The following is a 15,732-nucleotide window of genomic DNA, read 5'->3' as shown; positions in this document are numbered from 1 at the left end:
TCTGTCTCTTTGATATATATCAAACACAATTATATTTCCTGGTTTAAATTGCTGCATGTTTCAATTATGCATGAGATTACTTTGTCTGCATATATGTTTCTTTACTGGAGTCACTACTGTATTTTTATGGAACAATTTTATGGAAAAGCAGAACATGATTATATTCTTTGCTTAGTTCATTCTTGATTGGTATAAAGAGACCTTACACTACCAAAATTTCCACTTGATTTATTTATACAAACACAGAAATTGTTAGATGCGGGACTGACAAAAGACTAGGAGTCAGCATAACAGTAAGCAGGGCTTCCTTCCGCTCATTATTCCCTAGAGCTGTGGTCGGCAAACTGCGGTTCGCGAGCCACATGCGGCTCTTTGGCCCCTTGAGTGTGGCTCTTCCACAAAATACCACGGCCTGGGCAAGTCTATTTTGAAGAAGTGGTGTTAGAAGAAGTTTAAGTTTAAAAAATTTGGCTCTCAAAAGAAATTTCAATCGTTGTACTGTTGATATTTGGCTCAGTTGACTAATGAGTTTGCCGACCACTGGTCTAGGGAAACACAAAACTATTGGTGTCATTTTCTCTGCAGCATAAGGTCTTGCCAAATGAAGAAAATGCCACATCATTTATGTACTTGATTGACATAACTACTTGTACTTACAGTTTATATATTCATTAAAGACATTTAAAATATGAAAAAATACCGTATATTCTTAATAACAAACCAAACTGAGTAACGACATGGACAACACTCCATTATAAAATGAAGAAAATAACCTATACTAATAAAAAGGTATTATGCTAATAGAGTGGACATCTTCCGGACGTCCTTCCACACAAAGCCACCTGCGGCTGCGAAGGGCCCAGGCTCAGGCAGCCTCGGGCAGCTGTAAAGGCCCAGGCTCAGGCCAGCAGTGGCAGCAGCAGTGGGGTAATGGGGGCGTCTTCCCCTGATCTGCCAGGTCGCCTCTCGCAGAGGGAGGCCAGACTGTGGCTTAGGCCAGGGGCCAAGGCAGAGGTGGTTAGGGGTGATCAGGCTGGCACGGGGGCAAGTTAGGGGCATCAGGACGGCAGGAGGGAAGTTAGGATCTATCAGGCCGGCTGGCAGGGGGGCAAGGTAGGAGCGATCAGGCAGGCAGGGGAACAAGTTAGGGTCGATCAGGCCAGCAGGGGGGCAAGGAAGGGGCGATCAGGCTGGCAGGGGAGCAAGTTATGGTTGATCAGGCCAGCAGGGGGCAAAGCAAACAGATTTCAGATATGTTTAATTTAACTAAAAAATAAATATTATTCAGTTACTTGAGAAAATATTATGAAACTATTAACATAAAATATCAAAGTAATTTAATAGCATGAAAAATGTTTAATTGTAATTATATTTTAAGTGTTTTCAGTGCTCAATAAGATTAACAATATTTAAAATGTGTTCTTTGTGGTCTTTGTTTTTCAAAGTTCCTAATTAAGGCTATATTATTTTTATAAGATATTTATTATGAAATATTTTTATTCTGAAATCTTTTAAAGGAAGGTTCAGTGTATTATAATAAAGTGGTATAGAAAGTAAGTACTTTTTCTCACACAGAGGAACCACATCACCACCCGACTTATACAGTATGCTGATAAGCATCCTTAGTGTAATGTCTCATAGACCTTCAGTGATTCAGTTTGAAAAGAGAATTTTATGTCAGTACATAAATTTCTTGTCAGTAAAAAATGAAATTGTGTGTCAATGGATTCCTATTCCAGATAGCTGAGCAAGTTGCTAGCTGTATCACCTTAATATCTCATCTTCATTACTTGAGTTTTAAACTGGAGAGTGAGAGACGATAATCTGTAGAATTTCTATTTCCGGATTCTCAAGCTAGCTAGTAGGAGAGAGAGACTTTCCAGGTTTTATACACTTTAAATTGTGCTCTAATAAATATCTTTCTACATAGATTTCTGAATACCAGGATTCTTTTTTCTATAGGATACTTCCCATATGTGGAATTTTCATGTCTCACACTCAGAGACATTAAATATCACATGTAATATAATACCATATAATATTATCAATGATGTAGTTTAATTTTATTAATAAATTAACATTATTAAATACTTAATAAAAGTTAACAGACTTCCTTCTAAAAAAGCTAGGAACCTGCCCAAATTCTTCCAGAGCATACAAAAGTATCTTCTTCCTCACATAGATGACAAAATAATGTTAAATTAATATTTCTAATTAGTTCTACTATGAAAAATATAAAATTATATTGATTTCTTATATTTGCTGCTTGAGTAATTTTTTTTGAAGTACTTTTAACTTTTTTTTTAATTTTGGTCCAGCTCTTCTCTGAATTGACTACTTTTACCTCTGCTTAACTTTCAATTAAAGACTATAAAACATTTTCTTTGAAAAAGTTCTTGTTTATTTATTAATTCATTTACTTTATTTTTAATTAAGTTTATTAGGGTAACATCAATAAAATTTATATAGGTTTCAAGGGTACAATTCTATAATACATCATCTGTATGTTGCCTTGTTTGCCCACCGCCCAGAGTCAATCTTCTGTCACCATATATTTCACCCCCTTTCCCTTTTACCTCTCCCAGCCCACTTCCCTCTAGTAACCACCATACTGTTATCTGATTCTATGAGTTTTTGTTTTTCTTGTTTTTTTCATTTGTTACTTTCAGTTTTATGTACCACATAGGAGTGAAATCATATGGTTCTTAACTATTTCACTTAGCATGATATTCTCAAGATCTATTAATGATAATATTGTCACAAAAGACACTATTTTATCTTTTTTATGGCTAAGTAATATTCCAGTATGTATATGTACCACATCTTCTTTATTCTGTCATCTATTGAAGAACACTTATATGTTTTTTTTTGTTTGTTTGTTTGTTTTTTATTTTTTTTTTTTTTTTATTGAGGTATTATATGTGTACATATCTTACCATTACCCCCCCACCCCCCACCCATACATGCCCTCACCCCCCAGAGTTTTGCGTCCATTGTTTATGCTTATATGCATGCATACAAGTCTTTCGTTTGATTTCACAACTCCCCCACCTCTCCCTAACTTTCCCCCTGTAATTTGAAAGTCTGTTTCATGCTTTACTGTCTCTGTATCTATCTTTTTGTTCAAGTTTATAATGTTCTTTACTATCCATAAATGAGTGAGTTCATGTGGTATTTTTCTTTCATTGACTGGCTTATTTCACTTAGCATAATGTTCTCCAATTCCATGTTCTTCATGTCTTGGCCACTGAATAATACTACAATGAACATAGGGTGCATATATCTTTGTGAATAAATGTTTTCAAAATTTTAGGTAGATATCCAGAAGAGGGGTTAAAATGCACCCAACTTCATTAACTTTTAAGGAAATGCAAATCAAAACTGTAATGAGATATTACCTCACACTGTTAAAATAGCTATTATCAACAAGACATGTCTTGGAGAGAGTATAGATTTAAGGGAAACTGGTACAACCACTATGGAAACAGTATAGGGGCTCCTCAAAAATTAAAAATAGAGTTTCCATATGAACAGCAACCCCTCTTCTGAGTATCTATCAGAACTGGAAGAGTTCTGATGGTAATCAAAGATCCTGATTCAAATTTATGGACCAGTATATTAGGAGTAGATCTTTAAACTTGAATATAATTATTTTTCCATACATACATACAATCACATAAAACACGATTTAAATAGCTTTTATTGCAGTTTATTTTAGACTAGAGGCCCAGTGCATGATTGAATCATGCATGTGTAGGGTCCCCTACACGCTTTCGCTTCCGATCGCGGTGGAGCTGGGTGCCTCCGGCTCGGCAGAGGCTTCTGAAAGGCCTGGTGGTGGAGCAGACAGGCACCCAGCTCCCCCGCTTTTGATGGTCCGCGGCGGGACGTGAGCTCGCTGCCCCAGAGGCCCCTTCTGTTCCCCAGCACAGCCATGGCGCAGATGCTAAGCTCGCGCCGCTGCTGGCGACGCGAGCTCAGCGTCCCGCTGGCCCAATCGGATACCCCAGCCACCCCGAGTCCTGCCCCCTGCGCCTCTCACTGGCCCAATCGTGGGCGTAGCGGAGTGATGGTAATTTACATATTACCATTTTATTAGGTAGGATATAAACTGTATGCAATGTTAACTCTATTTTACTAGGTTATTGGGAAAGTATGAGAAAGTGAGCATGTTAGAGAACTAGAACTTGAAGAAAAATATGGCTTTGACCATTTCCCAGTTGCAGAGTACTAATTGACTACTAAGGAAGATAAGACTACAACAAAAGTCTTCAAGAACATAGGAAAGAGCAGATAGCAACAGTTAAAATGTATGTGCTATGGTGGTGTAGAGATGACCACGAACTGAAGAGAGGGGAGAAGGAGGAAAAACAAATCAAGGAAAATAAAAGAGAAGACAAATAGAGTGAGAGAACATGGTGAGATAAATAAAACCAGACAAAAAATATGTCCAGAAATCATTTCCTAGTTTTTGCAAAGTTCATGTCTCCTAAGATCAGAGTTTTCTATAGAACTATTACATTTTAAGAGTTTCTTACTGTTCCAATATATCCTTCTTTGGTGCATGTGATGTGGGGAAGAAATAACAGAAAGAACCTTTGTTGTGTGTCTGAGTCAAGATCAAGGAGAAAGAGCAACTATGGGAGTCCAGAATGAATGTGACTTCAGTAAAAGCAGAAAATTGAGATAGAAATGGCTAAATGAATCTAAGATCTAAAAATCTCAGTATCTTGAGGAAGACATTGAAGTTCTTGTAAGACATTTTCTCAAAAGACTGGGACATCACCAAAATCTAAATAACATAAAATTTCACACTTGTCTTTGAATATGCCATTTATTTTTAATACCAGCCTTTTCATGTTCATCTTTTAATTCTACTTTTTCACTTTTTGAATTTTGTTTTGCTTCTCCTCCACTTTGCTGTATTATTTGTGGTCTTTGAAGTTCAGCTTAAAAATAACATCTTTGATTGACCTCCCTGATTGAGAACATATTTTATGGAAAAATAAATTTAGACTATTCATGTTATATTTTAGGTATAAGAATTCTTGGCAGTTAGAAATGCAGGACAGGCTTGTAATAAAGATCAAGACAAAATATATTGAGTGGAAAGATTTTACACAGAGGTGACAGTGGAAACTGCTCATGTGCAAAGATCTCTTAGAAAGTAAGACCTTCAGGAAATATCCAGAGTAGGAAATCGATATTAAAAGAATAGTTTTGAGATAAGCACCTTTGAAATCATTAAAAATAAAAAATTTCAGTGCATCCATATCTAATATTCAATATACTTTACAGCATTAATGTTTTTGAAAATTAAAAATATACATGTGGTAACTAGAAAAAAACTATCAATATTGAAAAACTACCTTCCTCTAACAGGCTAGCTAACAAATATAATGCATTATTTTCAACTGGGTTGTAATTTTGTTGATTACCATGTGAGACAAAATAAGAATAATCATAATAGGACATCTGGAACATTTCTATATGGAGAAAAACTATTATTCGTAATGTCTTTGCAGAAATAAACTTATCCAAATATTTCATAAAAACAAGGTTTTCAAAGGTATATCATTTGTGGATTAAATAATGGAATTCAAATATAGAAATAATTATATTTTAAGTAACTAATATAAACATATATCCAGTGGTGTCTATTACCATTGTTTTATTAGCATATTAGTTTTAATGCTATTTTAAAATAGTATGAATTTGTATTTTCAATCTTATCTTTTACATTTTTCTTCTTTATTTTGTTCATAAGTAGAGAGAGTAATCATGCATATTATTTACAATCCATAGGGCATACTAAGGAGATTGCAGAGTCCTGGTATGTATTTAGGGCCCTGGTACATGCTTTGTTAAAGCTAACATTTCTATGTGCTCCACTTCTACAAGTTGTAATTTTTATTTTTACAATGTTACCTGTTAATTTCCATGAAAGGAAATAAATCATTGCAATATATTATGTCAATACTTTTAATCCCAAAAGGGCTATGACTGTTTTCTCCGTTTTATGCAGCAATACCTTTATTGATTTCCAGAGAGTACATTACATTAGAAATCATTACATTTGTAGCAAAAGAAACACTTTTCTCCTAATGCAATTTCATCAAGAATAAATCTCAACTAATAAACACAATGTGCTACTCCATACTTTTTATTTCCAAATTTATAAAATATACTAAAGATATTACATGATGTACTATTCTAAAAATGTTAACTTTGAAGTTCAATGTGAATACTTTTCTCCAAAATTGTTAGGCATTTAAATAAATAAAGCTATTAGTAATTCTAATAATTTTTATCACTAATATAATAAACTATTAAAGTTGAATATTGTAGTATAATGCTATTTAATATATCCCAAATATAATATAAAAATAATAATACTATCAACAGGTAATATTTCACTTAATAAAATAAATAGCATTGATAAATATTAGTGTCATATAAATATACTATAATTAAAATGTTAATAAAATAATTCAGATCAATATACTCTAATTATCCATACTAATAAAAGGGTAATATGCTAATTAGAACAGATAGACCGGACATCTTCTGGACATCCTTCCTGACAAAGCTGGGTCCCGGGTGGAAGGTTCCCAGTGGTCCCAGCGCTGCAGCCCCTTCCACAGAGGCGGCGGGAGAGGGGCTATGTGGTCCCACCCTTTCCGCAGAGGCAACCACAGAGGCAGTGGTGCCACACCTCTACAGAGGCTGGACAGGGTGCAACCACGGTGCCTCAACCTCCCACAGCCCCTCCCCCAGCCGGCTTGGCCCCAGATTGCCCGCCCCCAACCAGTGGGCAGGGGGCATGGCCAGCGCTAAGAAGCAGGGAGCCTGGTTTCTGGTCGAGCCACACTCTCCCTCCCCTGCCCATGCTCAGACAGAAGCCGGGCTCACGGCTGGTGAGCACAGTGGAGGTGGTGTGAGCCTCTCCCGGCTCCATGGGAGGCGAACAGTAAGGAGCAAGGGGTCCTGGACTGCGAGAGCCCCGGACTGTGAGAGGGATGTCTGAGTTCCAGCTTAGGCCCAATCCCTGGCGGGTCTTGGAGTGTGAGAGGGCACAGGCTGGGCTGAGGGCCCTCCACCCAGTGCACTAATTTCATGCACTGGGCCTCTAGTGTAATATAAACCATTTATAAAGCAGAATAATATGAAACAACACTTAGTTTACATTTTGCAACTATAACCAAGAAAAATTTTATTTTTAAATTATGGAATAGTTTCTATACTTTTGTTAAGAAAATTAGCCAATCAAGTGAGAAATGTTAAGACACCAAGCAAATTCCTTTAACTTTTAAGGTGATTTATGAGCAATGATTTGTTCTGTCATCACTATTGAATAGTCCCCTTTCAACAGCTGTAAAACACCTCTATTGCACAAGCTTTTGCTCTAAGTACAATCCTAAGTCAAAGATTGTTTTTGATGGTGAAGAAGGGGTCTAAAGAAAGGAACATAAAACAATTAAAGCAAATGTTAAAGATTATAGTTATTATTGATGTTATATAATTAAACATTTATATTTTATATGGTTTTAAAATATAAATATAATTTTATTCTATAGAATTGATATAAATTATTGATATATTTTTGCTCTTTATTTAATTTATTTTAGTTTAATTTATTAAGATTACATTTGTTAATAAAATTATATAATTTTTAAGCATATAATTGTCTAATAAGCAATATATATATATATAATTTTTAAGCATATAATTGTCTAATAAGCAATATATATATATAGTCATGGATTGCAAGTATATAGTAAACATGTATTTTTACTATGTATATTATGTATTTTAAAAATCTATTTAAATATATAGAAAGTCTGTATTTTGAGTTTCTGGATCTCTAATTTATCTATCTACCTGTGTATGCAATAGTAGATCCTCAATAATACCTGTTGTTGTTACTTATCATGCTACATTTCCATTAACAAAAATGAACTAGGACACAGATTGAAAATGTTTTGAGTTATTATAATATTTTATTGTTTCAGTGAAAATGACAATGATTCTGTGCAATGCAATTAATGGCATGGCATCATTTACATCAATAACAGAAAATGTGTATTCCCAATATCCCTTTGAATTAAAATTTATAATAAATTCATATGTATTTTCTAGAAATATAATATTTCACTTATTATTTATGTTATTTAGGCTCTAAAATTTTCCTATAGTGACATATGTGCTGAGATATAAATGAATGCATTTATAATCTTTAAACAAAATATGTAGATTTCTATGACCAGGGTGATCAATTCTTATCTATACATATAAAACCCTAATATACAAATTGACCAAACAGCGGAACAACCAAACAACCAAACAACTGGTTGCTATGATGTGTGTTGACCATCAGGGGGCACACGTGGAACATGGCAGGCATGGGCCGCAGCAGGATGGTGGAGCAGGTGAGTGGGGGCACCAGACCAAGGTGGGGGGGGTGGGGGGGTGGGGGGGGGAACCGGTCACTGTCACTGGGGTGAGCCTCTGATGATTACTAAAAATTCTTTGCTCCCATGTGCAGCAGTCTCGCCTGGTGCTCGCACCTGCTGCTGGTGCTGGCCCCACTCATACCTGCTGCTGGAGCCCAGCGCTGGCCCCGATCACCCCTCAGGGCTTCTCCACCTCCCCCTGCTCCTCAGGGGTGATTGGGGCTAGTAACTGCTGCTCACACCTGCTGCTGGCACCAGCCCCAATCGCTCCACACTGTCAGTGGGTGTGAGCGGAGCCAGCGCCGTCAGCATGTGGGAGCAGCAGCAGCAGGAGCAGGGCTGCCAACAGACAGTGGACTGGGGGCTGTGGTGGGAGGAGCTGGGCAGGGGTGCAGAGGATGGGCTGAGATCCGCCCCTGTGCCCACAGCAGCCTCATGGCCCATAGTTCCTTTCAAGGTGCATGAATTTGTGCACTGGGCCCCTAGTCTTGGTATAAATGTCATGCTATTTTTATTCCATATAATAAAAATATAGATAAATACTAAATGCACAAATGTGATTTTCAATTTGATTAAACTGTACAAGTTTCCATGATAAGGAATTAAATAAGAATGTGTCCTGAAAGTTTATATCATGTATTTTTAAGAAATCACAAAGAATGCAAAGTAGGAAGACAGTGGGAGATGTTCAAGTTACTTTTGCTCCTCAAAATTATTAGATTGCATGCTTAGAAAGGTTTTAACCTCTTCATAAAATGTGATTTCAGACCAACCCATGCTCCAATCATACAACATATACAGTGAAATAAGGACAAGAAGAAATCATTAAAATATGATTAAGGTCATCGTTCAGTTTTGCATAATTGGTTTGAGTATTGAATTTTGCTAATTCTCAGAATTTTTCTCTGTGTGATATGCAGTTCACTGGAGGAATAATAGCTTCTGTTAAGACAAATTCTTATAGTTGGTAGGTTTTTTTTTTTTTTCCTATTCTTCCTGCTGTGAACAAGATTTTTAACTGCGAGTTTTACCAATGCTGATGCATAACTATAGTAACTATTTGAGTGTTCTTTAACTGCCTAATTGAAGAAAGTTATACAAGTAAGCACTGATCATGGTTTGTATGGAGAGGCGGTCTACTGTGGATCTTGAGCATCTCTGCACATGCTTGCTGAGTGTGTCTGATGGCCAGACTTCTCTTTCTTCTTATACTGAGCAGATTCTGTGGCTAGTCACACAAGAAACCAATAGGTCAAGACAATTACAATGTGACTTCCACGTAGCTGCTTGTTCACCAGGGGGAGGCAGACAGGTTTATTTGCTGTCTGCTCCAACCTTAGATGCTTGGTCAAAAACAAGTGGGTCTTTGACCTCGTGTTTCTCAGCTATTTCACAACTCACTGTTTTGGGGGCATTATTGAGGACAATCAAATCACTCCATGGACATTAGGGGAAGGGTAACCAGTGATATTCTGATTGTCTGACTATAGCTTTTTCTGTGAGTAATTAAAACCCTTCATTTCTGATGCAAGAGTTTCATGAATATCCATGAATTGTACCAGTTTCACATGTTAGCTTACAAGTAGGATAAAATCTCAAACCTTTCACAAGTCTTAATATAATTCAACGCTTGCTCTTATATTTTATCAAAATTGAATTTGAGCATAAAATACACATGCATGTCATTGTACAATGCTGAGCACAATGTCAAATATCTCTTTAATAAGTTTTCATGGACAGCATTTCTATCAGTCAGTGGTGCTAAGGCTCAAAAATATCCTCACAGCTCAAAAATGCCGTCATCTGGATGGTACTATCTTCCTCATTATTCCAATTCTGTCAATCATTCTGTCCTTGATCCTTATCTTTTCCCATATCTATCCCTGTGGAATTTTGCTTTCCTCCCAAATTTCTAAACTTTCAGACTTTTTACCTGCAAATACTTAAAAATTTATTTTCGCTATTCTGTGCTACTTTTCTCCAAATCAACTATTCTATATGTTACTCTTCACGTCTATAATATATATCCTAAAATGTATTTATTACTTGCTTATTCCTATAGCTTCCCTCTTTTGTATTTACTTTTTTCCCCTGGGTCTGTGATTTATGTTGTACTGTGTGATCCACTTGGTTGTGTTCTCTCTTTCATGGTAGATATTTTTCAGGTTAGTCTTTTCTTCCTTAAAGCCAAAGCTAAATCTAATCCACTATTTTGTAGAACCATGATCAAATTAAACCCCTTCCACATAAGATCCAATATGGGGAGTTGCTTATTGCAAGTACTAAGATATTAAAATATCATAATAATTGTATATAACATGCATATGGTTCTTACCGTGTATATTTTTATTCTTATTGACTAATAGCATGTCCTTAATAATCCCCAAACATTATTAGGTGACTTTTCCAAGATTAAGCAGGTAGAGTTTGGCAAAATTATGATTTAAACTGGAGCAGACTGGCTTGAATATTTGATCTCTTAGTTATTAAGCTAAGTGACTCTCATTTGTATAGTGAATATGTTCAAAAGTTAAATTCCAAGGTCAGTACCAAATTTTCTTACTACTCCTTTGTTAGCAGCATCCAAATTAATAGTTTCAAATCTGGGAACCTATCTCCATATTTCCCTAACATGCTACCAACAAAATCACTATCAGCAATCTTCTTCTGACTATATATGTAAAACTTGTTCTCATTATTTTCTCTTGTGGTAGCATCTTAGAAAATAACATTCCCCTTTAAAATGAAATAGAAACGTATAGTGGACAGACATCAACATCCAATAGATGATAGAAATTTACATTTATCTTGGCATTTCTTAAGGACCATGAACTAAGTTACATTCCTTGGGTTTTAGTTTCTCTACTGAAAATTTGAGAAAATAATGTTCTCTTTACAAAGTTGTTGTGAACTTTTTAATAACACTACTATTTGTATGGCACAGTGTATGCATTCAATAATATTATTTCTTTTCCTTCTCTGCAAAGTATATCATGGATTGTCTTCAATATCCAACATCTGTTCAATTTCACACATCACTGCTCTTTTGTGTATAAAATGAGAGACCATAGTACATATTTATTAAATTACCACAAAAAAGATTAAATTAAAGGCAAGATCCTATATTCCAGTGAATTTAAAGGTGAATTCTTTGTGAAGCAAACATTATTTTCTGACAAGAGAAACCGTCTCTTTCCTGTTCTATTTTTTAAATTATTGAGAAAGCTTTAGTAGGAGAAAGGCATACATACCAATAATAAATTTTTAATATTTAAAATTGAGTTAATAAAAGTAACTTATTTACCAATAAATCAAACATATTGTTCAAGTAAAATACATAACTAAAATAAAGGATATGTTCTATATTTTTTATTAATCTCTTTTTTAAAAAATATGTTTTATTGATTTTTTACAGAGAGGAAGAGAGAGGGATAGAGAGTTAGAAACATCGATGAGAGAGAAAACATCAATCAGCTGCCTCTTGCACACCCCCTACTGGGGATGTGCCCACAACCAAGGTACATGCCCTTGACTGGAATCGAACCTGGGACCCTTGAGTCCGCAGGCCGATGCTCTATCCACTGAGCCAAACCGGTTTCGGCTATTAATTTCTTATATAAATGTTTCATCCTCTTCCACTAGGCAATTTTCATGGTAACCTCTAAATGTCCTAGAACAAAAAATTATGTCCTTCTTTTAACCTTGGAGTTTCTATTGAAATTATAGTAATCAAATAGACCAATGAAATTGGGATTTCACAACATAGAGCCAAATTAAGTCTCTGTTACACAGGCTAAATTATAGAGTATTGTAGAGTGTAAATCTAAAGAATTAGATAATTATGTCCTCATGCTGTGATTCTCCACTCCCCAAATTCACAAAATGACTTATTTATTATCAAGGTCTACCATATCAAGAAAGTATTAGTCTGGGCTTATTTGAGGGAAAAGTAGTCTATGAAGTCAACTGAGTCTTATATAACTAGCATATCTCAATTCAAAATAGGAAATTAATTTTCAGTAGGTCACAGAATAACTGCTTTCCTCCATGACAGATACTGTTCTTAGGACTGAGATCTCAAATTCTGTATAAGATAAGAACTAGTGTATCTCCTAGAAGGGTGAATTGGACATTCCCAAACTAGTCATCCATGTGTTAGTGCCAAACTGACATCAACAGATGGCAGAATGGCTTAGAACTGCTGTCTCCTGCTTCATTGCTGTCACTAGGTAATAGGTTAAGGTAATTAGCTTCAGACGTTTTCATTTATCCATTGCCATGGACAGTGGGGAAAGAAGGAGTGCAGACATGTTCCCAAGAGATTTGAGAAAATTATGTTACTCCAACAGAATGTTGATGAAGAGTGAAAGGGCTCAGGATCTTGTGTCATCTATATATATAAAAGCCTAAGCGACCATGCAACTGTTCAACTGGTAGCTATGATGCACACTGACCACCAGGGGGCAGATGCTCAATGCACAGGCCTGGAAACATGGAACAGACTGATGAATCTCAGAGGGAAGGAGGGAGGGGGGAGGGCAGGAAGAGATTAACCAAAGATTTTATATGTATACTAGTGGTCTGGTGCACAAAATTCGTGCACAGGGGTGGGGGTGTTCCTCAGCCCAGCTTGCACCCTCTCCACTCTGGGACCCCTCAAAGGATGTCCTACTGCTGGTTTACAGGGATCGGGCCTAAACCAGCAGTCGGACATCCCTCTCACAATCCGGGACTGCTGGTTCCAGCCGCTCACCTGCCTGCCTTCCTGCCTGATTGCCCCTAACCACTCTGCCTGCAGGCCGGCTCACCCCCAATTGCCCCCACCACTGGCCTGCTTGCCCCCGAATGCCCCCCCCCCACCAGCCAGATCACCCAAAACTTCCCCCCATGCCAGCCTGCTCACCCCCAACTGCCCCCACTGCTGGCCTGCTCGCCCCCACCTTGCCTCCCCACTGGCCTGCTCACCCCCACCTGACACCCACTGACGGCCTGTTCACCCCCAACCAGCCCCTCTGCTGGTCTGCTTACCCCCAACGGCCCCTGCTGTCCCATCTTGGCCTGATTACCCCCCAGCGACCTAAGGCCCCAGGCCCTCCTTTTTTTCTTTTTCTTTTTATTTTTCAGTGCCTCCTTGAGTGGAGGCCAGGGCCAGCTGGAAGCAAGTATCTAGGCTAGAACCAAGTATCTAGGATTTATTTATCTTCTGTAATTGAAACTTTGTAGCCTTGAGCGGAGGCCAGGGCCGGCCAGGGTGGGAAGCTTGGCTTCCTCCATTACCAGGGCAACCCTAGCCTCCTGCTTGCTCCAGCTCTGTGGCCGGCTGCCATCTTGGTTGGGTTAATTTGCATACTCACTCCTCATTGGCTGGTGGGCGTGGCTTGTGGCTGTAGTGGAGGTACGGTCAATTTGCATGTTTCTCTTTTATTAGTGTAGACTAGAGGCCTGGCCTGTGGGGATCAGGCTAAAACCAGCTCTCCAACATCCCCTGAGGGGTCCTGAGTTGCAAGAGGGCACAGGCCAGGCCAAGGGACCCCACTGGTGCATGAATCCATGCACCAGGCCTCTAGTTTTATAATATTGAGCTTCCATTTGGGCCCTTTAGCTCTATAAGAAAGTTGCAATAATATCACTAGGTTTCCATGTTAAGATGCCCAAAATCTCCATTATTTAGTGGGTCACTGAATCCATTCATACTGATATACAGCTCTCTTGGACATCTCCCAAGAAAAAGTCAAAGGAGGAAAAAGCACATTTTTGCAGCTCATGATAGTAATATTATAAATGATATATTACATATTACAAATATTGCTTAGTATGTATAGTACATTGTATGTAACTGTTATATATCTTATATTTACATATAAATATATACTATATATCATGCTTTTAGTATATACATCATATTTCACATTACATACAATATGTTATAAGTTATACATTTCATACTATACATACTGAACACCTATGTAAGCATTTTTATTCTTATCATAATCTTGTTAGAAACTATTGTCCAAATCTTACAATGAATATTAAAACAAGCTATGCAAAGTATACTCTTCTTCTTTCCTATTCTAAAGAAAGCTTAGAGTAAAAACTCTAAGATAAGGCATATTGAAATGGAAAATACTATCAGATAACCTATACATTTCTGTGATATTAGTTGTGGCAGGAACAAGTGCTAGTGGCACAGGTGACTTTGGCAGGGGGTGAGTTTTAGTGCCATTCATCTTAATTTTCTGCCTCTTGGAGGCACTCTTGCACCATAGGACAGAACTTTCTGGCTTTGAACTTGGCTTCTTAAGAGCTTTAAAGCTTAGGACTTAAACCATAATCTATAAAATTTTCAAATGGCTCCTGGGTATACCTGAATCAATGATGTTGTTGACCAGAACCTGACTTTCCTGGATTGGTGTCACTACTTCAACTGTGTCCTGAACACAGAAATAAGCAAAAGATCCCAAGTTCATCAGGTTAAAGGAATTCTACCCATCTTTCTCTTCCACACAGGTGTAGGTTGCATCGGCCCTGGAAATGGGACTTGGACTGAGTTTTGGATTTGGTGGGACCTGCCTTCAGACTGTAGAGCCTGGAGTTGGAATGGCTCTGCATGCTAGAATGAAGAAAAGCAGATTTAAAAGACCAAACAAGGAATCAATCAGAAGGACCTGGTCTTAAATGCAGAAGCAATACTAAGGAAAGAGGTCAGCAATCACTCACCTTAGGGAGTTTTATGGGAGAGTGGGGACCTAAACCCTGTGAGCATCCTGGGAGGACTAAAGCTGTAGGGCGTTTGATCAGGTCTCCCTAACTACAGATGAAGAGGTAGCAGTCAAAGGAGGTAACCTAGCAGAAACTGAATTAGAACCATGACCTAGAATTGAGAAAGCGAGCTAAAATGTTACCTACATTTATAAAAAAATAATAATTTAAAAATATTATTCCTTATATGAATTCACTTTATATTTATATATAATTAACACTAAATATTAACGTGAAGATGCACTCTTATTTTTTGCAAAAGGTTTTCTTATTAAAATTCATATGATATATCTAAGTGTAATCTGCAAAAACACACTAAATAAGGCTCTTATCTTCCTTATCTTGTCATCATTTGCCTGTGTGACCTTGAGTAGCCTCATTTGCCCCATTGAAAACTTTTTTGTACTGTACTAACTCTAGGTGCACTCAAAGATCTCTAACATACCTGTGTCTTCAATATATGCTATTCCTAAAAACAAGGCACACCCACAAAATTTATTTATAATTGAAGTGAGGCCAT

The 15,732-nt window shown here is 37.2% G+C and overlaps 1 long non-coding RNA gene across 1 annotated transcript in view; it reads left to right on the top strand.

Annotated features, from left to right (window-relative positions):
* The window catches only part of LOC129150129 (uncharacterized), a 29,385-nt gene extending 14,408 nt beyond the window's left edge, over window positions 1-14,977 (top strand). Inside the window, exon 3 of the long non-coding RNA XR_008556860.1 lies at window positions 14,961-14,977. This is a non-coding gene — a long non-coding RNA (uncharacterized LOC129150129). The remainder of the gene's footprint in view (window positions 1-14,960) is intronic.
* The last annotated feature ends 755 nt before the right edge of the window (window positions 14,978-15,732 follow it).

The sequence above is a fragment of the Eptesicus fuscus genome, chromosome 8, assembly GCF_027574615.1.
Source record: "Eptesicus fuscus isolate TK198812 chromosome 8, DD_ASM_mEF_20220401, whole genome shotgun sequence".
NCBI classification, from domain to species: domain Eukaryota; kingdom Metazoa; phylum Chordata; class Mammalia; order Chiroptera; family Vespertilionidae; genus Eptesicus; species Eptesicus fuscus.
This window is presented reverse-complemented; position numbering and strand designations above follow the sequence as displayed.